General features: G+C 42.9%; 1 protein-coding gene across 4 annotated transcripts in view; it reads left to right on the top strand.

Moving 5' to 3' along the window:
- DST (dystonin) overlaps positions 1-25,499 on the top strand; it is a 508,664-nt gene that overhangs the window by 75,689 nt on the left and 407,476 nt on the right. The gene's annotated exons all lie outside the window — the stretch shown is intronic.

Genomic DNA, 25,499 nt, shown 5'->3' with positions numbered 1-25,499 from the left:
GCCCTCTGCTGGGCAGGCCGACTCTGAGGGAGCTGGGCTTCTCCGGTGGCCTCTGTGGCCTGAGTGTTGGCCCACGGCCTGAGTGTGGTCTTTTTTTTTATTTTTATTTTTTAACCCGGTGCCCCGTGTCTCTGTGGGCCACAGTGCTGCCTTCACTGAACGTTCCGGGCTCAGCCGGAAGCGGGGCTCCACCTCCTGCTCCCCGCCTGAGCGCATTGTTCTATGTGCTCTGATTTTTTTCTTTTTTTTAATCCCTAACCAAACACATCTTTTTCCTGTGTTTGGTACAAAAAAGGAGGTGGGGTGGGGATTTTTACATGTAGACTTTTTACCAAAGATTCGGGTTTAGCAATGCCACTTTAAAGCTTTAAAAAAACTATTTCATGGCTGCCATAATTCCGCGTTGCTTTAGCATTCATGAAAAGTTGCCTGTGGCTGGCTCCTATACTGCAGGGAGCCGGGTTTTGCCGTTCCTCATGGCAGCCTGGGGGAGCCATCAAGATTTGATGTGATGATACATCTTTGTGAATCACTGAAACAGAACTGCCCTTCTGTGGGGTAAATGTGTGGCAGCCTCTGTGGTGATGGCCGCAGAGCCAGGAGAATGTCCGACTCAGTCACTGGGCCGAGGAAAACGGCAAGAAAAGGTCCTGTTTAACTTGAACCACCTGTGAAGTGAGGCTTTGCGGGGAGGCATAAATAGGTTTACAGCTGTGAGTACACGGAATCCAGTTTATTTGCTTATTATAAATACAGTTTTATTGCTTATTAATTCCTGTATTACTATATTTTCCATATGAACAACTGTAAACCCACTTTTGCCCACCCCTGTATTTAGACATGAGTCTTCTTTTTGTAATTTAATAAAACAAAGGCTAAGTAGAATTTGGTATCTATGTGGGGCAATATGAAATAGTAAATAGTAGGAAAATTTATTCCTTTAACCAACACTTTTATTCAGGAAATAAGGGGTGAACATATATCACTAACAAATAGTTACTGACAGCTTACTGTGTAACCAGAATTATTCTGTGTGATTCACTTAACAACGCTATGATGTAGATGTTGTTATTGTCCCCATTTTATGGATGATGAAACTGAGGTCCAGAGAAGGTTAGTAACTTGCCTAAGTGTACTTATGTTGCTTGGGGGCAAAGTCTAGGATTTGAATCTAGGCAGCTTGCCTTCAGAGCCCAAGTACTTACTTACCTCTACAGTCTGCTGCCTTCTTAGAGTACCTGGCCTCTAGGAACTCACAGTTGAGTAAGTAGACAGGTAAACAAGCAAACATAATGTATGTCTGTGTTCTGAAAATACCATGGTAGAGTTATGCACTGTGGAAGCACCTTAGAGGACCAGAAATATTTACTGAGAAGCAGATGCCCAAGATGAGCCCTGAAGACAAGAGGTTTATCAGGTGGAAAGTGGAGGTAGATATCTCTAATGAGAAGAGCATGTACAAAATCACAGAGCACAGAAGGGAACGGCTCGCAGGGCCCAGTTCAAGGTGGTGCTGGTAGGTGAGACTGGATGGGTCAGGCAGGGCCAGGTTACTGAGGGTTTGCATATTATGTTAAATATCTGTATTTACTGTCTGTGATGGGGATCTGTTGAAGATCGGAGGTAGGCACACTAGCTCTGTCACTCAGAAGCCAGCTAATTCTTTGCTTCTTCTGATCTTTCCATGTGGATCAGAATGGAGAGGATAATCTTCAGTTTAGAAATCCTCAGCCACCATTATTCTCTTCTGAGCACTGTACATAACTGCCTTAGGAACTACGATGTATTCCTTTGCCTCGGTGACTTTGAACTTGGCATTTGTTTTGCCCTTGAATGCCAGTCCTCACTCTTTGTTTTCCTGGTGAATTTCAATTCACCTCTTAAGACTGGCTCACGATCACGCGACTGTCGGAAAGGTCTTTTCTGATCCTTGTGATCAGAGTAAGGTGCCCTTTGCTCTGATCCTGGGCACTTTGTACAGATCTCCTACATAGCAGTTATTCAGGTGAAAAAAGGCAGGTGTGTAGTAAAACAGACATGGGTTCAAGTCCTACTGTATGTATCACAAAAGAAGTAGTTGGCACACTAAGAGAGTTTAATAAAAGGACGATTTACAGAGGTGTGGGCAGGGCTAAGGTGTTGTTTCACCAACCTTCAGATGGAACCTCCCTACCGCTCCTAACTGGAAGATAATGGTCTTACTAGATCCTGGAGGAAGAGCTGAGCCATGGAAGACCCCTTCCCCAGGAGCTGAGGCTGAGAGGTGCAGCCACGGCCAGACCGGTGAGTCAGGAAGCGATCAAGGCCAGTGAGTGTACTGCTGGCACTTTCCGTTCACCCAGCCTACCTGGAAGCTGCTGGGCAGGGGAGCTTGAGAGATGCAGATTCTAGAGGTCGGCATCACAAAGACAAAGCAAGGCAGAGATGGGCAGAGACTCTGAGATGGGCCGGGACCAGTAGAGAATAAAAAGCATACGGGGTAATCTTTGCCAGTTGTTCAACTCTTTGAGCCAGCTTTCTTATTGTCAAGCAATAATAACAATAGCTACCTCACTGAGTTGTGAGGATGACCTGAGCTGACATATGGACATTGATGGCACAGTGACCTGCTTAGAATAAACTCTCAACAAATGGAATTCCTTCCTATCCTTTCTTCCTCTAGACCTTGACCTCTTTGGGGGCCATATCATCTGCTCTAGAATATCTCATCTGGATGCATTTTATTGAGTGAATGAATGAATTGTATTTATATATGGCATATACTTATGCAGAATAGGAATTTAGAGAATGGAGAGGGTTTCTTCCTCTCCTCCTCCTCCTCGTCCTCCCTCCTCCTCCCTCTCCCTTCTCCCCCCTCCTCCTCTTTCTCTTCTTCTTCCTCCTTCTCCCCTCCTCCCCCCTCCTCCCCTTCCTTCCCCCTCCTCCTCCCCCTCTTTCTCCTCTCCTCCTCCTCCTCCTCCTCCTCCTCCTCCTCCTCCTCCTCCTCCTTCTTCTTCTTCTTCTTCTTCTTCTTCTTCTTCTTCTTCTTCTTCTTCTTCTTCTTCCCCCTCCTCCTTCTCCTCCTCCTTTCTCTGTTCTTCCTCTTTTCCCACTCCCCAACCCCCCCATAGGATACTCAGAGAATAACTACTTCATGGAAGAGATGGGATTGAGTTGGGCTTTGAAATCTGGGTAGGAATGGGCTAGGCAGCAGAAGTTAAGTCTGGGAAACAGAGAAGCAAAAGTACTGAGAACTGTTTGGGTAGATGTGGGAATTTTTTTATTTTTATTTTATTTTTTTAGTGAAAGGAGGGGAGGTAAAGAGACAGACTCCTGCATGCGCCCCAACTGGGATCCACCCAACAAGAATCAACCAAGCTATCCTCAGTACCCAGGACCAACGCTTGAACAAATTGAGCCACTGGCTGAGGGGTGGAAGAGAGAGAGAAGGGGGGGGGGGGGAAGAGAAGCAGATGGTCACTTCTCATATGTGCCCTGACTGGGGATTGAACCTGGGACTTCCGCATGCTAGGCTGATGATCTATCCACTGAGCCAACTGACCAGGGCCGGATGTGGGGATTTATATAAGAGAAATACAGGACAGAGCTGGGAAAAGAGATTGGGGTCAGAATACATCCTAGCCAACCACTGCATTTGAACTTTATTTCCTTTGTTTCACGGAGACACAACAAGAGGTGAGTAGCATGTTCAAAGCATGGTTTTAGGAAGATTAAACATGATCAGAGGAGTCAGAGGGGAACAGCTAAATAGCTCTTGCAGAGTGTAAGGATGAGGTGATCAGGACCTGAACTTGGGCCTAACTTGTATCATTCTTTGCCGGCATCTGGTGATCACTGCTGACGGGGAATCTGAGGATAGCCTTCACCCTCTCTTCTTCAGAAGGATCAACTGGAAGGGGAGAAATTAGGAAATAACAGTGGAGTCTTCTCTGTTCCTTGGGCAGTAGAAACATCTTGGGGAGTGTTCTTTGGGGCCGGTAGAACTCACATCCTTCATCTTCCTGCATCTCCTAGGGGTCATCTCGGAGACTGGAATTTGCCAGAGTTGGTAGTGAGGAGGCTCTTAGGTCCTAGTCTCACTTGATCCCTGCTCAGCCTTCTGGAACCTTATGGCTTCTGCTGACATTTCCTTGATTTTATGTGGACTTGAGCTGAGGCCTTGTGCCCTCTTCTGGATTTGGTAGTCAGTAGTGCCTGCTCGAGCCACCCTACTCAGCCTGTGCCCGAAGCCGGAGCCTTTTCATAGCTGACACGTTTGGAGGAAGCCGGTGTTATTACACATTGCCACGTTTGGAGGAAGCCGGTGTTATTACACATTGCCACGTTTGGGGGAACCCGGTGTTATTACACGTTGCCGTGAAGGCAGTTCTGGCAGTGGCTTGGCGGACAAATAAAGCAGCTGTGATGACTCAGGATTATTTGAATGACATTCCGTGAAAATCTCCAGGCATTGCTAGTGGCGATCTGGATAAGAAGTGGGTCCGTGAGGGGGAACGACTGAAACAGGATGTGGCTGTGGAGGAGATGAATCAGAAAAACGTGACAGTGCAGTTTCAGCCACTTCCAGAAGGCCCGTCCTCTTTGTGACGTTGGCCACATGCCACATGGAAGGCATTACACTTCAGCATCTTTGCTGCTCTAGCCAGTTTACCGATTCTGGATTCATAATTTATGCTCAAATGTGCCTAAAAGAATTTGTGATGGAGATCACTAATATAAACATAATAATATGCATGCCTTTTATTTCCCGCCTTTGGAATGTTTCTAAGGGTGAGTTAGCTAAAAATGTATCCTGCTTTTCTCTTAGGAAACACATGCCTTGGGATTTGTGCTATATATTACGACCCTGAAATACTTAGGGATTTTCTACCGCCGTGAAGCAGAAAAGATAATTAGATCCAGATCCCCATTTGTTCTTTAGTATTTTGACATTACAAAGAATATTTTTGTGTGTGTCTGAATCCTAGAGTTTTTAAGCATCATCATCATCATCATATTAAGAGCTCCCCATTTACTGCCTGCCGACTCTGGCAGCATGTAGACATTGTTTTCTGCGCCCTTCCCTGCCCCCCCCCCCCCCCCAGCAATTCTTTGGGCCAAGTGCACTTGCTTTTCAGAAGAGGAAACTGGTCAAGGTCACACAGCTGGTAGATGATGAAACTAAGATTTCAGCCCAAGCACTCTGACGGGAGCAGGTTGAGAATGGAGAAATTCAAGCCCTCACATTTCTGCTGCTCCATGTTTCTCCTAATCAACCCTCCTAAAGTACTTTAATCACTCAGAGTCTCAGCTTTCCTACCTGCATAGATGGCAGCTATAGATGAGATCTTTGTGTCTTTCAACTATTAGGCCATTCAAAACCTTTTTTTTTTTTTGTATTTTTCTGAAGCTGGAAACGGGGAGAGACAGTCAGACAGACTCCCGCATGCGCCCGACCGGGATCCACCTGGCACGCCCACCAGGGGGCGATGCTCTGCCCACCAGGGAGCGATGCTCTGCCCCTCTGGGGTGTCGCTCTGTTGCGACCAGAGCCACTCTAGCGTCTGGGGCAGAGGCCAAGGAGCCATCCCCAGCGCCCGGGCCATCTTTGCTCCAATGGAGCCTTGGCTGCGGGAGGGGAAGAGAGAGACAGAGAGGAAGGAGAGGGGGAGGGGTGGAGAAGCAGATGGGCGCTTCTCCTATGTGCCCTGGCCGGGAATCGAACCTGGGACTTCTGCACGCCAGGCCGACGCTCTACCACTGAGCCAACCGGCCAGGGCCTCAAAACCTATTTCTCAGTGGTGTTGCCAACCACGGATCGCCCCAGACCTTTCTGCCGTGGATCTGGTCGGTCCTCTCTCCGAGGCGGAGCGCCTGGGAAGTAGCGCTGGCCCTTCTACCCTGTCGCCCGCTCACGCGAACCTGTTGATTACAGCAACTCTCAGGCCCAAGAGGAATTTATGTGTTTGGTATTGGGGGTGGGATAAGGGAAAACAAAAAATTTAGAGTCCTTAAAAATAATCAGGTGTACTGTCTCTCTTTCTGCTACATTTTCCCGATTCCAGGCTTTTGCACACTGCGACAGCATCATGTATATTTTCTCATGACTTAGAATCTCAGACTTTCTCATGGAGGTGAAAGAATATCTAATTGAAAGTTATAGTCCTGGCCAGTTGGCTCAGCCCGGTGTATGGATGTCCTGGGTTTGATTCCTGGTCAAGACACGCAGTAGAAGCGCCCATCTGCTTCTCCATCCCTCCGCCTCCCTTTCCTTCTCTCTCTCTCTCTCTCTCTCTCTCTTCCTTTCTTCTCCTCCCCTCCTACAGCCAAAGTTCAATTAGAGAAAGTTGGCCCCTGGCACTGAGGATGACTCCATGGCCTCTGCCTCAGGTGCTAAAAAACAGCTCTGGTTGCAACGGAGCAAGGCCCCAGATGGGCAGAGCATTGCCCCCTAGTGGGCTTACTGGGTGGATTGCGGTAGGGGCACATGTGGGAGTTTGTCTCTGCCTCCCCTCCTCTCACTAAAAAAGAAAAAGTACTAGCACTCACTCCTCAGTCATTACCCAAGCTATCGCTTACTCCCCCTGCTGGCAAAACCTTGCTTGGCCTATGAGCTTCTGTCTTCTCACTCTGAGGCTCCCTGCACAAGTACGTAAGTTATTGAGCCTGATAAGTTTGATGTAAGAGTTGGAGGACAGACAGACTGAGCGCGGATGATTGGTGGTTCTGCTCTCTGATACGATGACCCTGAGGAAGAACAGGTTTGAGGACTGGAAATCAGATTTCCAGTTTGGATAAGTCCCATTTGACATATCTATTAGATATCCTGGTGTCTGGATTTATGAAGACATAAATCTGGATTAGGAGTCATCTGTATACTGATATTATCAAATCTTTGACACTGCATGGGATGATCCAGGAAGCGAAGACTGATAAAGAAGAGAGTTGAGAACGGAGCCTCGGATTTTCCAGTGTTGAGAGGCTGGGGAGAGAGCCAGGGCCCCCTCACAAGTTCCAACTCTTCCCTCAGAAATACAGCCACCTCAGCAGAGATGGGTCCGGGCCTCCTGACTTCCATGTAAGGATATTCATCTTAGGCTGAGGAAAGGCAACTCAGGTAGGAACTGGAGAAAGTAGCAGAGCAGGATTTTCTAACATACTGATCACTCCTTCCCTTTCCTTCTCTACTTCCTGGAATTCACCCTTCTTTTCCTTCTCTTTTTGGATTTTGCTTTTGAGTTCGGGGAGAATTCCCTGCTTTTCTGATTGCAGCTTAGGTCGCTGTAGGCTGCAGTATATTTTGGAACACTGCATAGGTGTTTTTCTTTTTAAATTAATATTAAGAGGATTTTAAGTCATTTTTATAGTTGGAAACCTGCTGTAATATAGAGTAGACTGACTACACATCCTTGAGCTTGTTGAAATATAGTAGGATGTTTCTCTGTTCCTTTCCTGCTTAGATGGTTAAAACGTCTTCCCTTTCCTTTTCCGTTTCAAATTTGTAAGACCAGGCAGCTCTATCTGAAAAACCTCAGGACACTCTCCTGTCTGTGGGAGGCTTGACTGTACAGCCCGTATCTTACTTTGGCTTCATTAACTGGCCAATACAAAGCTCCTAAAGGAAATGTTCATTTCCTTTTCTTCTTTGGAATTCTAAAGCATGAACTGAATTAATAAAGTTCAATATCTTTTGCTAACTGCTTCAAAAGGAGTTTATTGAATTCTGTTTATTCAACTTCCCGAGTCCTGACTACACATTGCTATGCGTCCCCGACAGAATCTTACGAAAGATTTCATTTATTATAAATTTGCAATCAATAGATATACAGGAGCATACAATGAAGGTGGACTGTATTAAGTGAACTGTGCTAATATAGAGTGCAGTTTCTCAAACAGTTCATAAAGCCAAGATTAACTTGGTGAAGGGATGCGTGCTCTGCCTGGACAAATATAAGCACACCTTTTAACTCCTGATCCTCTTCAAGGTCAGCATTTTTTTTTTTTTTTTGCTTTATTGATTTGAGAGAGAGAGAGGCAATGAGGGAGATAGAGAAACATCAATTTGTTGTTCCACTTATTTATGCATTCATTGCTTGATGCTAGTACGTGCCTTGACCAGGGATCAAACCCGCAACCTTGGCGTATCTGGACGATGCTCTAACCAACTGAGTTACTCGGCCAGGGCCCCAAAGTCAGCATTTTGACTGCTTGTCATTCTTTTTGTCTTTCTTGTACTCAGAGGCCTCCCTTCAATTTCCTTTTCCCCCTTACATTCTTTAAGCTCCAAGCAAGAGAAACGTAAATGAAACTTTTAGATGGCCACTTATAATTCATGGACAACTGAGGATCAAAGAACTAAAAAGGAGGTGCCTTCAAAGGTGGTCTAGCGGCTCAGTGGTTTTCAACCTTTTTTTACACTTGGGCACCAGTGAAAATAGAAGAATTATTTTGGGACTGATATAGCAGAAATCACTGTGAGCATAAGTGAATTCAGCTAAAACCATTGGGTCTCTAATCTTCATACACTGTCAGGGTGGTTAACTCTTTTGTGGACTGGCAGGGAATTCTGACAGACCAGTCCACAGACCAGCCTTTGGAAAACACTGGTGTTCCTTCACTTCTGACCAGAAAAGTCTTTAAATTGTTCCAGGAGAATGGGTGTAAATTATTTTATTTTACAAATTATGAGGAAGTTTCTGTAGAAAGTTACAGAGATAGTAGAAGTGAGCCCGCTGGTTTGCATAGACGCAGGAAACAAGTTACAGAGGCAGAAGAAGGGCCCTTGGGGCTTAGGAGAGAGAAGGGCAAAGGAATGATGCGGGGGAGGGGGGAGGGTTAGTAGAGAGGAGAAAAGGCACGGGCATGCTCCCGAGAAAGAGAATGCCTAAGGTCTTTTATTTTGAAGGACACAGGCATCGTTTTCCTTGGAGCCCTGGTTGACTTTTAACAGCTGTCTTTGCCTCAAATGACTCCTTGATCTTTGTCCTAAATACCATGGGTTCAATTTAAGACCATTTCCTGTTGTATTATCTGTGAAGAAGGTCAAGGTTAGCCCATCTGCTATGTGTTACCATCAGTTCTTATGAAATCAAAATGTTCAAGTTTGAGGAAATCTTAGAGTTTGTCTGATTCAACATTCTCCTAATGCTAGATTTTTCATCGCTTGAGTACTTTAGTGATAAGATCTCCTATTATTAGATAGCTCTAATTAGTATCAAGTTAATTGTACTTGAGAATTAAGAAACTTTCTTTTTAGGCTCAGGGTTCCATTTTTCTGGATCTTTTTTCTCTTACATCTAATTCTCAATTTTTCCAAACATCACTTTTGTTGCATTCCTCTGTGGCAAGCATCTCTCTCATTTCTCAATAGTGCCTCATTTTATTGTTCAAAAATAGTTGTGAGATGATGAGTGTGGTCCAAAGAAATCATTCAGTTTGTGTCATGGGAGAGGAGAGGTCAGTTCTGGAAATGACAGTAATGTTTCTGGAAAATGACTGCTTTGCAGAGTCACTTGGTAGTCGAGAAGTACTTCATATTTTTAAAAGTCTGCTCAGGCCCTGGCCGGTTGGCTCGGTGGTAGAGCATCGGCCTGGCGTGCTGAAGTCCCGGGTTCGATTCCTGGCCAGGGCACACAGGAGAAGCGCCCATCTGCTTCTCCACCCCTCCCCCTCTCCTTCCTCTCTGTCTCTCTCTTCCTCTCCTGCAGCTGAGGCTCCATTGGAGCAAAAGATGGCCCGGGCGCTGGGGATGGCTCCTTGGCCTCTGCCTCAGGCGCTAGAGTGGCTCTGGTCACGACAGAGCGACGCCCCGGATGGGCAGAGCATCGCCCCCTGGTGGGCGTGCCGGATGGATCCTGGTCAGGCTCATGCGGGAGTCTGACTGCCTCCCCGTTTTCAGCTTCAGGAAAAAAAAAAAGTCTGCTTATATTCATTATCTCATTTAATCTGCACAACCAACATGTGCTTGGGTAGGTTATATATGACTAACCCAACCTGACAAAACTGAGTCTCAGAGAGCAAGGGACGGACCCAAAGTCACAGGTCTACAGTAGAGGCAGGTATTCATACCCTTGCAGTCTGTCTGTTTGTGAAAGCTCTACCTCAGATAACACTTGGGGAACTGGGTGAGAAATTTCAGGGACAAGAATTTAGATGTCAGTAGACTGGAGGAATTACTCATTTTTCTCTACCTGACTCATTCCCAGGGAGTAGTTATATATCTTTGAGAGCCTGCTCACAGCTTGCATTATCTGTACTGGCCGCCCTCGAGTACCAAGGCTTTGACAAGTGCACGTTAGTCTAATACTACCAAGTCCGTGCTGCAGCCTCCGCACAGCCTGCTCAATTAGCAAATGTAAAGTGGGCTATCAACTCTGATTGTCACTGACTTATCACCCCTGATACCCCACCCCCACGTACAGATTGCATCTCTAAAATGGGATTAGATCAGATACCCAATTTGACCTGGCGTTACAATTAGGTTTAAATACTCTTTGCACTGTTACCGGGAATGTAAATTGTGCAGCTGCTATGGAAAACAGTATGGCACTTCCTCAAAAAATTCAAAATAAATTTACCATAAGATCTAGCCATGCCACTACTGGATATACACCTCAAAGAACTGAAAGCAGGGTCTCAACGAGATGTTTGTATATGCATTTCATACTGGCATTATTCACACTAGCCAAGAAGTAGGAGAAACCCAAGTGTCCACCGACTGATGAATGAATAAAATTATATGAAATATATATATGATGGAATGTCATTCAGCCTTAAAACGGAAGGAAGTTCTGACATGTGCTACCATATGGATGGCCCTTGCGGACTTTGTATTAAGTGAAATAAGCGAGTCACGAGAACAGGAATACTGTATGAGAGGTACCTAGAGGAGCAAAGTATCGAAGCGGGACTAGCATGGTGGTTACCAGGGACTGATGGGAGAAGGGAATGGGAGTTGTTTAATGAGCGTAGAATTTTAGTTTTGAAAGATGAGAAGAGTTCTGGAGATTGGTTGCAACAATGTAATGTACTCAACACTACTGAATATTTAACAGGTGTTATAATGCATTTAAAGGTTATGATGGTTATTTTATATTCTGTGTATATTATCAAATTTAAAGAGAAATTGAATTTTAATAGTCATTGCAGGCAAGGAGGCAGAAGAATAACAATAAAGGTTCATAGAATAAGGGCCCAAATGATAAGAACATACATTTAGCTTATTTTATTTTATTTATTTATTTTTTAAAATTTTAATTTATTGATTTGAGAGAGAGAGGAAGAGAGAGAGAGAAAGGGAGGAAGAGAGAGAAAGGGAGGGAGAGTGAGAAGGATCAACTCCTAGTTGCTTCACTTTAGTTGTTTATTGATTGCTTCTTGTATGTGCCTTGACTCAGGGGCTCAAGCTAGTGATCCTAGGATGTCTATGACCCTGTGCTCAAGTCGACAAGCACGCACTCAAGCCGGTGACCTTGGAGTTTCGAATTGCATACCTTAGCGTTCTGGGTTGATGCTTTATTTGCTGAACTACCACTGATCAGGCCCTTTAGCTTATTCTAAATAAAACGATATCATGAGGTATGCAAGGCACAACACAAACAGGTAATTATGAGTAGCAAACGCTAAGAAAAAGTCTAATTACTAAAGACATGCTTTTATACACAGAGTGTGGGCGTGACTGTGTATTGAATGAATATCAGATGGCAAGACATGTTTCATTTGAATGTAACGACCGTTGGTATCGTTATTCTTAAGAGACACTACTAAGAATGTAAACTCTTAGTTGAGGTTTTAAGGGCTATTGTATATGTATATTGTCCTTCCATATGAGTTAAGGCATTCTGGAGTAAACAATACTGATCTAAAAGACTGTAAACTTGCATATTAATTAAAAGGACTGTATTACTTCATGTTCGGTTTAGGTTCTTGTATCAAAAAACTTCAGAAACTTCATTTAGCAAATAGAGACATTGATGTTGTTAGGTGCTAGGATTTTTGTGGCTGAGAGAAGAGATATAGGTATAAAATCAGAGAAGTTAAGTAAATCTCTATCATCCTAGAATTGAATTGGAAATATCAGTTTGAACTGGTAATTAATTTTTTCATTAAAAAAAATGTATTTTCTGGTCTTGTCTACCAAACAAGTCTGGAAACAATGACCAGTCCAATACCAGTACACATTATGGTATCCTAATGTCATTTCTTACTGAAACAAACCAAGGCTGTGTCTTCGGTTGAGTTTCTTTTTTTTTTATTTATTATTTTTAAATTCATTTTAGAGAGGAGAGACAAAGGGAGAGAGAGAGACAGAGAGGGAGAGAGAGAGGAGAGAGAGACAGAGAGAGAAGGTGGGGAGGAGCTGGAAGCATCAACTCCCATATGTGCCTTGACCAGGCAAGCCCAGTGTTTTGAACCAGCGACCTCAGCATTTCCAGGTCGACGCTTTATCCACTGCGCCACCACAGGTCATGCCGGTTGAGTTTCTTAAGTAGAGCCTGAGAAGGGCATTCTTCTGAAAGTGCTTTATTAGGGGAGAGCTGTCAAAAGGAGAATAAAAGAAGCAGGATAGGGTAGGGGCTAGTGAGCAAGGATGCAGGCTTGGCTGGAGACTAGCTTTCGCCTGGCTGTACACTGGGCTCTGGGGCACGAATTGCACTACAGATTAGTCTTAACTTGAAGCAAGTTGTTGGCTGTGAGATACTGAGGTGGGGTGTGAGGAAGCTCCGTTCAGCCAGGGGAGTTCTTTGAAGAAGGGGAACTGTGAGCTATTAGCAGCCAGCAGTTACAGCAGCTGGGAGCTCACTGGCTGGGTGGAAGAGATCTGGTCTTGGCAGCCACAGCAGCCATGGCAGACTCCTTGGAGAAATGGCTGATGCCAGATCTGGAACAAGCCATGTAGAATGAGCCCAGCTGTCGGAAGCATCAGAGATTACTGTGGTCTTGTCTGAAGGGTCAGGAGTAAACTTGCAGATGCTCCCACTGCCGAGTCAATACGAATAATGATTGCGGTGGATTTAAACCCATCAGTATATTTAAAATCCATGGCTTTATGATTAAAAACAACAACAACAACGACAACACCTTGTTGACCTTTGGGAAATGCTAAATGAACCAACTCACTTTTTTGAACAATGGTAAAGGGAAAGAATTAAGCATTATCCAGTCTTTGCTGTAAGAATTATTTTTACTCCATAATCAAATAGTTGCTGAGATAGAAGGAATAATGACATCAGAATGTTACCATTTTGCAAACCCCAATGAAATAATAAACCTACACAGTGATCGTAACTGCTCTCTCCTGTAAGAGAAACAAGCACACGTTATGTGCCTCCTGATGAAAATACATAATGACACTTAGAAGTATTCTTGTGAAAAACATGGGACCTACCTCAGATCACACTGCTAGTACTAATTACAGATTTATACAAAATACAGAGGACAGAGGAGGATGTTCAATGATATGCTGAAGATACAGTTAGCAAAATCTGGACTATGGGAAACTTCGGAACAAACACTCCAATTTCTTCAAATAAAGTATAAGAGGAAAAAAAAAGCAAGAGGAGTACTCTATAGGTTAGAAGAGGTTTAAGGGGCCTACTGCCCAAATAGAACATGTAGACCCTCTCTGGATGAACAAACCAAATGCACAAAAAGAATTCTTGAGAAAACTGGGGACTGGCTAGATATTTGATGATATTAAGACTATATATTAATATTTTAGATTGGTAATAGTATTGTGATTTTGTTCAAAGTAGTCCTTACCTTTTAGAGATAAGTACTAAAATACTTAGTAATGAAATAATAAGATCCCTAGGATTTGCTTAAAAACAGTTCAGTGGGGTAGTGGAGGAAATGTGGTAGGAATATAGTCCAGACAACACCGACCAAGATTTGGTAATTTTTGAATCTGGGTGATATGTGAATGTTAGTTTTTTATAGTGTTTGTTTTTATTGTTGTAAAAGCTTGAAATTGTCCATAATGGAAGATTTAAGGCACTGAAAAAAGAGAAACACATCCTCACCCTGGCCAGATGGGTCAGTGGCTAGAACGTCATCCTAAAGACACAGGTTCTAGCCCCGTGTCAGGGAAGATACAAGAACAACCAGTGAGTGCAGAACTAAATGGAACAACTAAGTGGAACAGCGAGTTGATTCTTCTCTTTCTCTTTCTCTCTCCCTTTCCCTTCTCCCTCTTTTCTCTCTCTCAAATCAATGGAATCTTTTTTTAAAAAAGAAACACATCTTTATTTGAAATTTACATCATCAACACTTTACATTGTTAAAGTTCCTCTTCTGGTTTTTGTTTCTCATAGATTGAGCCTATTTTTTGGTTAATAATATTTCCCGATTTCAGATATTTACCGTTACAAGGTTTTTAGACAGGTAGAAGAAAGGGGGCAATATTCCTATGCCTGTCTTTTATTTTTTTTCCCTTGACTATTTGCTTATTTATCAGCTTTTTACTTAGAACACTTCATAATACCATGTTGGTACACAGTGTAAAAATGTACTGATTTAAAATTTAAACCAATAATGTAAAACAGACAAGGAATCATAGAAGCATATTCTTCCATTTTAATATCTAAAAGGGCATTTGTTTGTTCTTTGTAGCTGTATTGATATGAAAACAGAATTATTATTGAAACAAAACGGACCCAAAAGGCAACATGCCATCATCACTTTGCTTGACATTGTCTTGCTGAAACTCAGTTAATACCTACCTAGTCTTACACTTTTTTTGTAGTAAGTAGAATCCTCATGTTACAGCAGTGCTTTTTTTCAGCACATTACACTTGTATCTTCCCCCAGAGCTCATGAAATTTTGATGATGGCAGAAATGCAAGCTATTGAATCGATTTGAGCTAATCTTTAAGATTGACATCACATTCCATTATGTGACTCTATTCAGGAGGTGGTTTTCCAGAGGTAGATTGCTTTGCTTTCATCTTGCTGTTCATGCATCTACTTTTCTGTTGCTAAATAGGGAGGCGAGATGATGATTTACACATTTCTACCTCTGTTGAAAGCTTATTTAAGAAAACTTGAGACTATCATTAGTTAGGTGCTTTGAAATCATCTGTGAATTTTATTTATATATTAGTCCTGTTAGAAATGGGCATCAATAATTGAGAACAAATTATAATTTTCAGCTGCTTTGCCAAATGGGAAAAACATTACTTCATTCACCTTCACTAAAATTGGATAGCGAGGCATGGGTCTTCATGAAGCAATGGCTCTTTACAGGATCTGTGCTTTCATGCTATTAATTTTTATAACTTGCAGCTGCAGAAAAATAATTCTTTTTTTAAATAGCCAGCATAGTTGTTGAAAATGAGCCCCCTTTTATGAGCTGTCAAAGTGACCACTTCCCTTGAACTGTGACTATAATCGGTTGTGACAGATCCCTTTCACCCCTTTCCCCCTTCCACAGTCCAAGAAGGTGAGACATCATTGAGCATACACCTTTCCCCCAAGGGTTCAGACAGCAGACATGATACATTCAACCTGAACATAAACTTTTTTTTATTAAAATTTTTTTATTGAATTGATTGGGGTGAGGTTGGTTAATAAAATCATATAGGTTTCAGGTGTACAGCTCCATAACACATCATCTGTCCACTGCACTGTGTGTTCACCACCCCAAGTCAAGTCCCCCTCCATCACCTCTATCCCCCTGTACCCTTGTTTACCTCTCCCCAGCCCCCTTTTTCTCCTCTAAATGTATACTTTAAACTTGCAGGGGTCCCCAAACTTTTTACACAGGGGGCCAGTTCACTGTCCCTTAGACCGCTGGAGGGCTGCCACATACAGTGCTCCTCTCACTGACCACCCGTGAAAGAGGTGCCCCTTCCACAAGTGTGGTGAGGGGCCGGATAAATGGCCTCAGGGGGCCATATGCTGCCTGCGGGGGGCCCTAGTTTGGGGATGCCTAAAGGGAAGCTCTGTCTTCATTCAGCTCTTTGGAATTATAAAGAAAAGAAAACAGGAAAGTCATCAGCCAGGATTTTGGCACATTTTTCCATTCCCTGGTGGTTGTTTTGTTTGTTTGTTCTTGTTTTTGTCTCAGAAACAGAAACTAAGCCTCTCGTTAAATGAAGTGTGAACTAGAGTTAGTCAGACTTGATTTCTTCCAGTAATAACAGATTATTGAAATTTATGATTTTCACCAATAAAGAAAAACCACTTGCATTAAATATCTGATTATTGATCTGCTTTTAAGTTGTGTTATTTTCTATTTTCAGGTATAAAAGTCTGAATATGGTTGAAGAGTTTTAAAATTCTGTGGTCTACTCTTAAAAACCTGAATGGTTCCTTTTAAATTTTAGAAAATTTATTCATTTTAGAGAGGGGGTAGAGATAGAAGGGGGGGAGGAGCAGGAAGCATCAACTCCCATATGTGCCTTGACCAGGCGAGCCCAGGGTTTCGAACCGGCAGCCTCAGCATTCCAGGTTGACGCTTTCTCCACTGCGCCACCACAGGTCAGGCCGAATGGTTCCTTTTTAAATATAAAATAAACTGTTGGTCTAACGGTGGGAGGTGAAGTGGGAAAATGAATCGGTTGGATGTCAGGCATCGTCGGACTCTTTTGGCAACCAGTTAGCGTGTGCTTGGTGTTCTTAGTTGTTTTCATGGGTTCTTTTTGTTTCCCTCAGTATGAATAACTTCGAGAAAGAGAGGACTTTATACTACTAGGCACTGTAGAAGGACTACACTAGTTGATATTTTAAAATGCCTTTTATATTAATTGTGGAGCCAGGTAAGTTGAAAAACAAAGCCGCACCACTTCCTCAGCAATAGGTTAAAATTGTTTTTCCAAAGTCGTTTCTTCACTGCAGTTCTGTCTCTTGTTCTGATTTTAATGCTAAGAAGAATTATGTCACCTTACAAGCAAGAGACTGTGCTTTGTGCTCTAAACCTTAGCCCTAGGGTATTGTGGGATTTCAATAAATTTTTAATCATGAATCTCTGGTCCGCTTTTTTTCTGAATAGTTATTGCTTAACCATCCTGGAGTAAGAGGAAGTTGTAAGTTGAGAAGTCAGAGTATGGAGGAATGGAGAAAAGGAAAATTAGAGGCTCAGTTATTATGGCAGATTGCCATGTTAGATTATATTTTATGTGTCTGGAAGTACCTTTCTTGATACGCCTTTGAGTGTTATCTATTCATCATGGAAACAGAAATGAAAAGTTTTTTATATCATATGATACAAGAGCATCTGGGTTATTAATGGGCTGGGCCCAGCTTGATTTTGCTTGAGCCAGTAAACCTTTCAGCGGGCATAAGCAGTGTGATGAGTGGCTGCGAGGGTGTTCTGGAGCCACGGGCCTTTGTGAGCGTAGGTTTGATCTCTAGCACTTACTAGCTCAGTGCCATTGGCACAGTGAGTTATTCAGCTCCAAATGACTCAGATTCCTCAATTGTAGAGTGTGGCTCATAACTGTATAAGGTTTTTGAGAAGATTCATCTGTGTATAGTGCTCAAAACAGCACTTGGCAAAGAGGGAGTGCTGTATCTGTTTACCATTATTATTTAACAACCTTGGTGTGGGATAGGGTTCTAAATGTACTGAAAATATGGAGGTGGATAACATAAGGTTTCTGATATTAGAGGTTTTACAGTCTTGTGGAAGTGGGTAGACAGGTGGTCACAATGTAGGATGATAGAGAGTCCTCTAGAATATTAGAGTCACTTATCTCAAAGTAGGAAGTTCAGAGAAGGCTTTCTGGAAGAAGTACTTGCTGAGCTGAGTATTGAAGGATGACTGAAGAAATAAGGAAAAGCCATTCAAATAGAGGGAGTAGGATGTTTTAAAGTAGCAGTGACAGAGAAACACATGCATGCACGCACGTGCGCACACACACACACACACACACACACACTCTACCCTGTTTCTTTTGGGGAAATAGAAATAGTTCCTAAGGAAGCCTGTATAGAGTATGAGGCTGGTGATAGGTGAGGCCACAAAGGCTCTGTTTTCCATGTCAAAGAGTTTGGACTTTTATCTTTGGTATTGGGGGCCTCTGAAGGACTGTGAATAGGGGTGGTTGGGATGAGAATTTCGGATTAGAAAGATTAGTTTTATGCCAGTGAAGCACTGGAGTGGAAGAAGACACGGCTAGAGTAGGGAGACTAATGCTTTGGTCCATCTAAAATGATTAGGGCCTGAATTAAGATAGTAATAATGTGAGAAGAGAGGAATTACTTTGAGAGCTATGAAGGATTAGAATAAATGTAACCTGGTAACACATATTATGTGGCGTGAGGAAAAAGGAGAAATATATATATATATATTCATATATCTTTAATTCATTTTTAAAATATATTTTTATTTCTAGCTTTATTTAATGGGTAGGTTCCAGAGTTATTAACCAAAATGGGAATAAAGGAAGATGAGAGGAATAGGGTGTGGTTTAGGGGAGGGGAAGATATGTTGGATTTTGTATGTGTTGATTTAGAAGTGCCCGTAAGACATCCAAGGGTGATGTCTAGAAAACAGTTAGATATGAGAATATGGAATTCACAGGAAGAGAAAGAGTTGGCAAGATAGGTTTGGTAGTCATCGGCAAATAAAATGTTATTAAAGCTATGAGAATGAACAAAAACTGTCATAGTCAGGAGAGCCTATAGAATGAGAAAGGAAGGTGAGAGCCCAGTAATATGCTGAGATTCTGGATAATAATGTATGAGGGTTAAATGGTGGGAGAGAAAGCCATCAGGATGGTACAAACAGAAGGAGCAAAGAGAGAAAAACTGGTGGAGAATGGTGTCATAGAAGCAAGAGAAGAAGCATGTGAAGAAAGGAGTGATAATGACATAAAATATTACCAGGAAGTCAAGAAGGGTGAAAACTGAGTTGCATGGAGGATACTTTGTGTGATGAACCCACAGTGCAGTGTACAGATGATGTAGTGTGGAATTGTGCCCTGAAACCTATATAATTTTATTAACCAATGTCACCCCAATAAATTCAATAATAATTTTTTTTGAGAGAGAGAGAGACAGACAGACAGGAAGGGAGAGAGATTAGAAGCATCAACTCACAGTTGAGGTACATCAGTTGTTCATTGATTGCTTCTCATATGTGCCTTGACTGGGTGGCTCAGCCGAATCAGTAACCCTTTCCTCAAGCCAGTGACCTTGGGCTCAAGCCAGCAGCAACATTTGGGCTCAAGCCAGCAACAATGAGACCATGTTTATGATCCCACACTCAAGTTGGTGAGCATGCACTCAAGCTGGATAAGCCTGTGCTGAAGCTGGCAACCGTGGGGTTTTGAACCTGGGTCCTGAGCATCCCAGGTTGACACTCTATCCACTGCACCACCACCAGTCAGGTTCAATAATAATTTTTTTTTAAACTGAATTTGTGCTTTGAATTTTAAGCAAGAAAAAGAAAATTAGCATTTTGGGCAGAGGAAAAGTTAGATGTATAATGTTGGGTAGAAACCAGATTTCAGTGGGTTAAAGAGTATGTGTGCAGGGTATTTGATTTCAAGATGGCAATTTCTGACTCTTCTCACAAAACTGCTCCAGAACAACAAAGAATACAAGAAACTAAAAGACAAAATCTTTGATGAAAGCGAGAGAATGTGTAATCTTGAACCACAATAAATGAAGATGAAAGCAAATGGAGAAAGTTAAATGACTTTGCCAGGAAGAGGAAATGTTCACAGAGACCCCAACCACCGCGCCTTTCTCAGCACCCTGGACAGGGTCAGGAATAGATGTCACCGGGCTATGTTGCACGCAGAAGTGCGATGATGACTGCAAATAGCAATTGTTTAAAAGTCTTCATAAGGAGTATTGTGACCAGGCACCTTCATTACTTAGGCACCTTCTTCCTCATTCCCACAGGAGACCAAAAATATAATTTCTGAAGAAATGGAATGAGAGAGACTATGGACTTGGGACTTGTTGGGAACAACAGGCAGTGAGGAAGGCAGAAGAGAGATGTGGGGATGGGTAAACCTGGAAAGACCTTACACCTCTCTACCGCCACCGCACTCCCTGCGCCCAGTTCTGGAATGCCAGCATCCAGGCTTATGCTTCCCGGGTGACAGACTGGAAGCCCCTTCTCTGAAGAAATTGATTCGCCCCAGGGAAGGCACAGATATTAACGGGTATCTTATGAAAAAGCCAACTGCCACTTAATCCTGGTACTGAATCTCACAAGGTCACAAACTTCAACAAGTCATGCTTTGGTAAAGACTAGTAGTTGGACAAGCCTAAAATGTTTCTACTGAGATTTTCATTAGCTTAATTCTGAATGTGAATGATGGCTAACCCTCACCAGATATTGATAAAAGCCTCTTAACATAAAGGAGAGAGAGAGAGAAAAAACAACAACAGATTTAACAAAGAAAAAAGGAGAGGAGCTCGTGAAGCAGCGACAGGGCAGGGCACGGAAGAGAATTCTTACCGACTTCACAGGGGTGAAGAAGACATTGCATTTATTAAAATATAGTTTTCAAAAAAATTGAAAACGTGACCCTTATGTAAATATAACATGAGCGTGTGTTAAAGATTTTACTCAAGTTAATTAAGGGGGAAGCCTGTCAGATAAAAGAAGAATTCAAAGGAGAAGCTGAAGGACACATCATAAGTCGAAAATGCTGAAATGGATTTGCTACTAGATGCAGAATAGGTTAATATCCCACAGGGGAAGGGTATGCAGTATTGGGATTATCATTTTTGCTGGGTGGAAATGAAATTAGCCAGATCACTGGACAGAATTCATTTGCATTGCTACGGACAAAACTCATTTGTCTTATTGCAAATTAACTTGACCAGTATAGTGCTATAAAATAGCCCCGTCTTGTGGTCCTCAAGGTGTGGTTCCTGGTCCAGCAGAATCACAATCGCCTGGGAACTTGTGCTTTGTTCTGACCTACTGGATCAGAAATTCTGGGCGTGGAATCCAGCGATTGTGTTTAGCAGCCCCCCAGGTGATACTGATTGACACACGGTAAAGCTGGGCAGCCACTGACTTAGAAAATCTGTCAAAGGTGCCCATTCCTATAGTGAGATAGATAACCACGAGAGAGTTCACTAGACGGTGCTCAACGCTCCATTGAAAGAATACCTAGTCATCTCTTTTGCCCATTCCCAAGTCTTGGGCAGTTTTTCTTGATGCATGTATGAAGCAAAAACAATATGGAATTAGAAATAGTAATAAGAAACAAAGAATAAAAAAGAACTCTTGGAAATGAAAAATGACAGCAACCCCATAACTCCCACTGAAGTTGATGGTTGAGGAAACTTTTCAAAGAGTAGAAAAGAGAGATAATAGAACAGATAAGAATATTATAGAATGGCTCCAGGAGGTCTCACATCTGGAAGAAAAGGAAGAGAGAAGGGACAAGTGGTAAGGAAGAAATTATCAAAGAAATAAAACATCAATAAAAGTTCTCAGAACTGAAGGATGTCTTTACATTGAAAAGACTTCAGGGGTGCTCAACTCAATGACTGAGAAAAGATCTTTTCTAAGGTACATTATTATATAATTATAGGCACTAGAAGCTGTGTGTGTGTGTGTGTGTGTTTGTGTGTGTGTGTGTGCGCGCACACACTCTTGGGAGACACAGAGAGAAACAGAGACAGAGAAAAGAAAAGAGGAAAAGAGGAAGGAAGAGAGAGAGACACACAGAGAGAAACATCAGTCTATTCTGTATGCGGATCAAACCTGCAACCCTTGCATATCGGGACATTCTAACCACACGAGCTATCAGGCAAGAGCTCTCTCTTCTTTATTTTAACCTCTGACTATGGATTCTGACACCTACTAAGAGCTCTGTAAAACTCCCAAAGTAAACTTTCCATTTGAGCAAATGCATTCCATTTTTATTCGTGCAGAAACTTTTTTGGAATCCTCATTCTCCTGTTCCCGTCTCAGCTCCCTAGGTCTGCAGCTCAGGTACGATGTTGGGGCCATCCTTTGTCATTGTCCTACAGATTCTCTTCCTCGCCTTCCTGTGTTAGATCTCAGTTTCTCAGATCCCACGCCTTTCTCTTTCCTTGTTTTATTGAATCATTTGAGAGAACACATCTTCAGTTAATCAAGTGAGAAAGGGTTCACACGAGATAAATTATGTGAATCCCTGCAAGTATGAAAATTTGTTTATACTCACACTTTATTGACAGCTTGGGTATAACGTTCTGAGTTAGAAATCATTTCTGCTCAGAATTTCGAGGGCAGTACTCCATTGTCTTAAATCTTCCAGTATGGTTCTGAAGTCCAACTATTTTCTCCTCATCATTGGTGTCTTTGTCTAAATCAACTCCACAGAGGAAAACTTTAGATTCTCCTAGTGAGAGTTATATTCCAGTCAGACGTTCCCTAACCTCAGGGGAGACACATTGTGCCCTTTAAGAGGTCTCCTCGAAGGCTTGTTCTTTGGTTTATGACACAGGGTTAGCACCCCAACCGCACTTCCAGGAGCTTTCTCCAAAGCAGTCTTCTTGGTTTCCAGCTTCATCCACCTGTCTTACAGTGGGTGTTGGGCCCTTGTTGCTAATTAGGTATTATGGTTATTTAACATGGCCTTCATAGATCTAGGTCTAGCACTGTGCCTTTGCATTTGGGGGGAAGATTTTAAAAAATTCTAATCCATTGAGTATCTACATATGATTCTTTAATGCATGACTGGTCTTCAGGTGAAGGGGCATGAGTTGAACAAGCACCTGAAGTGGTCGGTTTAACAAGGCAAGTCTACCGATGGTTGCACTTTCAAGGTGATGTCAAATTATTTAAAAGGTTTCTAAGTACTCTCAATTTCTGTATTTACCTGTAACAAGCCAGTGAAAACAGTTAGCAGACTAGCACTAGTCCAAGGGCATATTTTGAACTGTTCTAGCACTTTCTTTTAGGTTTGGAGGATAGTGGCACTTACTATATCATTCTTGGTTTTTGGGGCATCAGCTAAAACAGACCAAAAAAAGTTCTAGTTTAATTTTCTATTATGATTATCATAATTCTTCATTAATACACACACACACACATACACACACACACACGTCTACTTTGTGACACAGATCCTATACAAATAGAGCTCCCATTCTAGAAATGGGTGAGAGATACTAAGTAATTAAATATATATTATGGTAGGAAATAAGTGATGTGAAAAAAATGCTGAGGTAAGGGGGAAGAGAACATTGGAAGTGAGATGGGGCTGTAGTTTTAGATTGCATGGTGTTGGTCAAATAATATTTAAATATGACATATATGTTTGTTCACCGTGGGTGTGGGAGACAGGCTGTAAACTGGCAAAGTCATTATAGCCTAAGGCTTAGTTTTAAAACTAAGCTTTTCCCCACACCCTTGACTGTTGCATGATAGGGGGTGGTGCACTCTCATGAGGAATCCCATTTATGCCTCAGACAAGTGACTTTGTATCAGAGACTTCCTTGTTTGTATATTGGATTAAAGGTTTGGATTTCTACACTATAAAATGGGGCAGACCAGGAGCTTGCTCTCTCTCGGTTCCTCAGATTAGCACTAGAGAGCAGAGAGCACAGAAAGGCTGTGTGGAGGAGAGGAGAAGCAGCCAAGATGGCAGAGTGCTGAAGGAGAAGCCAGTTTGTGCAGAGCTTGCACAGAGAGAAGGAGATGGGGAACAGAAGTGAATAAGGCTGGTGAGCTAGAAACCTTTGATTCTAGGAAACTCGGATAAGTCAGTGGCTTTGGGAGCCCTGAATGGAAAGGGAAGTGTTTCCCCACTGTGTATGTTTCTTGCCTGCCAGGTGCAAGCTAGGATTAAAGCTAATGGCCCACTAGTTCTTGGCTCCATTGTTTCATTACTGTCTGTTCGAATCAAATGCGAACCTGTATTGGCCAGGTGGCTGTGATGGTGGCCGTGGCTACTGGCTTTACACATGGCCAGGGAATATTCTTTAATAATGTGACATTTGATCAGTATCAGTGATAGAACCATGTATCTGAGTAAGAGCCTTTTAGACCAAATGCTTTTTAGCATTATTTGCTTCTTAACTTAAGGTCATGTCTTACTTTGATAAAATATAAAAGTCAATTTAAAAACAGATGGTGAAAAATGAATGGGAGATGAGGAGATGGAGTGAGCATTTGTAGGTTACTTTTTAAAGAAGTTTGCCTGAGAAGAGAAGGAGGCAGTTAGGCAGTAAGCTAAGGAGCATGTAAGATTCAGAAAGGCCTTTCTGAAAACAGGAGATGTGAAATGTTTTGGTGAGAAGAAAGGGGCCTTCTCTGGGTCTGGTCAGAATGACTGTGAGGAGAAGAGCAGAAATACATACATTTTGGGATTTATAGATGGTAAGCAGGAATGGTGCTGGGGGCCAGATGATGTTAGATACTTTTATATTTGCCAAGGTATCAAACTGCTTGGTGGCACGATGTTTTTCAAAGTAGGTTCCAGTAGTTTAGGATCAGGAATTAAGGTGAATGTTTTGGCTGATTCAAGATGGAGGGTGGAAGGGTTAGCTGTAGAGAAGATGGCTGGGAGACTTGACGACAAGAAAATGCTTGAAATGATGCATCATGGACCAGGTGAGGAAGGACAGGAAATCACAAGGGCAGTCATGGGTCTGGCCAGAAACAGAGAGGATTGGGAGACTGATGCACTTGAAAAGGAGTGAGAGAATTGGAGAGCCGGAAATTTGAGATCATGTGGTTGGATCATCATTTGTTACTGCAAAATGATGAGACCTCGACTCTTGTCTTCTTGAGGGAAGGAATTCAATCAAGAGACAAAGTGTAGCAAGTAAAGGAAGAATTTACTGGCTGTGGAGGAGAAAAGTCAGAGGAAAGGGGGCCTTGGAGACAGGTTCACGGGGTCAGCCTGGCATGAGCTGCCAGTGCCCACTGCTCCCCCGGTTGCAAGCCTCACCGCGGAGCTTAGGAGAAACAGAGAGGCAAGGAAAACACGCTTATGGGGAGGAAGAGAGGGAGGAGGAGAAAGGTGTGGGTGTGCTCCTGGAAGGGAGTGTGCGCTGGGTCCTCTGTCCTAAGGGCTTGTAAGGGTGGAGATTTCAGGGGAGGTCTCAGGGGAGGGTCTCAACAGAATATTCAGCATCTTTCCAGGTGTGTCCTTCTAGGGTCATGGTCTCTACTGATTGGTCAGTGCCAGGGCAGAGGTCATTATTGTAGCTGATCCTAAGGTCAGCTGTAGCATTGCTTGTCTAGATTTGCTGCTTTTCTGGGCCTGGAGCTGAAACACACAGAGGCCTAGGTGTTATCCCTAGGGGTTAATGCCCAAGGGCTGTTGTTTAGCCCCTGTTCACTGCCTTGCTAAAGGGAGTCTAACGCTCTTGACCAGCAACATGCCAGGGGTGGAAAGTTTACTCTAGGGGTGAGATCCTTGTTGTTCTAGCTTTGCACATTGCTAGGCACCTGGGACTTTTTGCCCTGGTGGCATTCTGTGCCTGGCCTATATTCCTGACTCTGCTCAGGTCTGTCTAACCGCCTACCACAGTTTCAGAGTCGATTCAGTTCTAGGTGATGTCATCCAGAGAGAGGGGCCAAGAGGCAAAAGAGAAGGCGAAGATTATCT

This window comes from Saccopteryx bilineata, chromosome 1 (assembly GCF_036850765.1).
Source record: "Saccopteryx bilineata isolate mSacBil1 chromosome 1, mSacBil1_pri_phased_curated, whole genome shotgun sequence".
Classification (NCBI taxonomy): domain Eukaryota; kingdom Metazoa; phylum Chordata; class Mammalia; order Chiroptera; family Emballonuridae; genus Saccopteryx; species Saccopteryx bilineata.
Note: the sequence above shows the minus strand (reverse complement) of the source record. Positions and strands in the feature narration are given on the sequence as shown.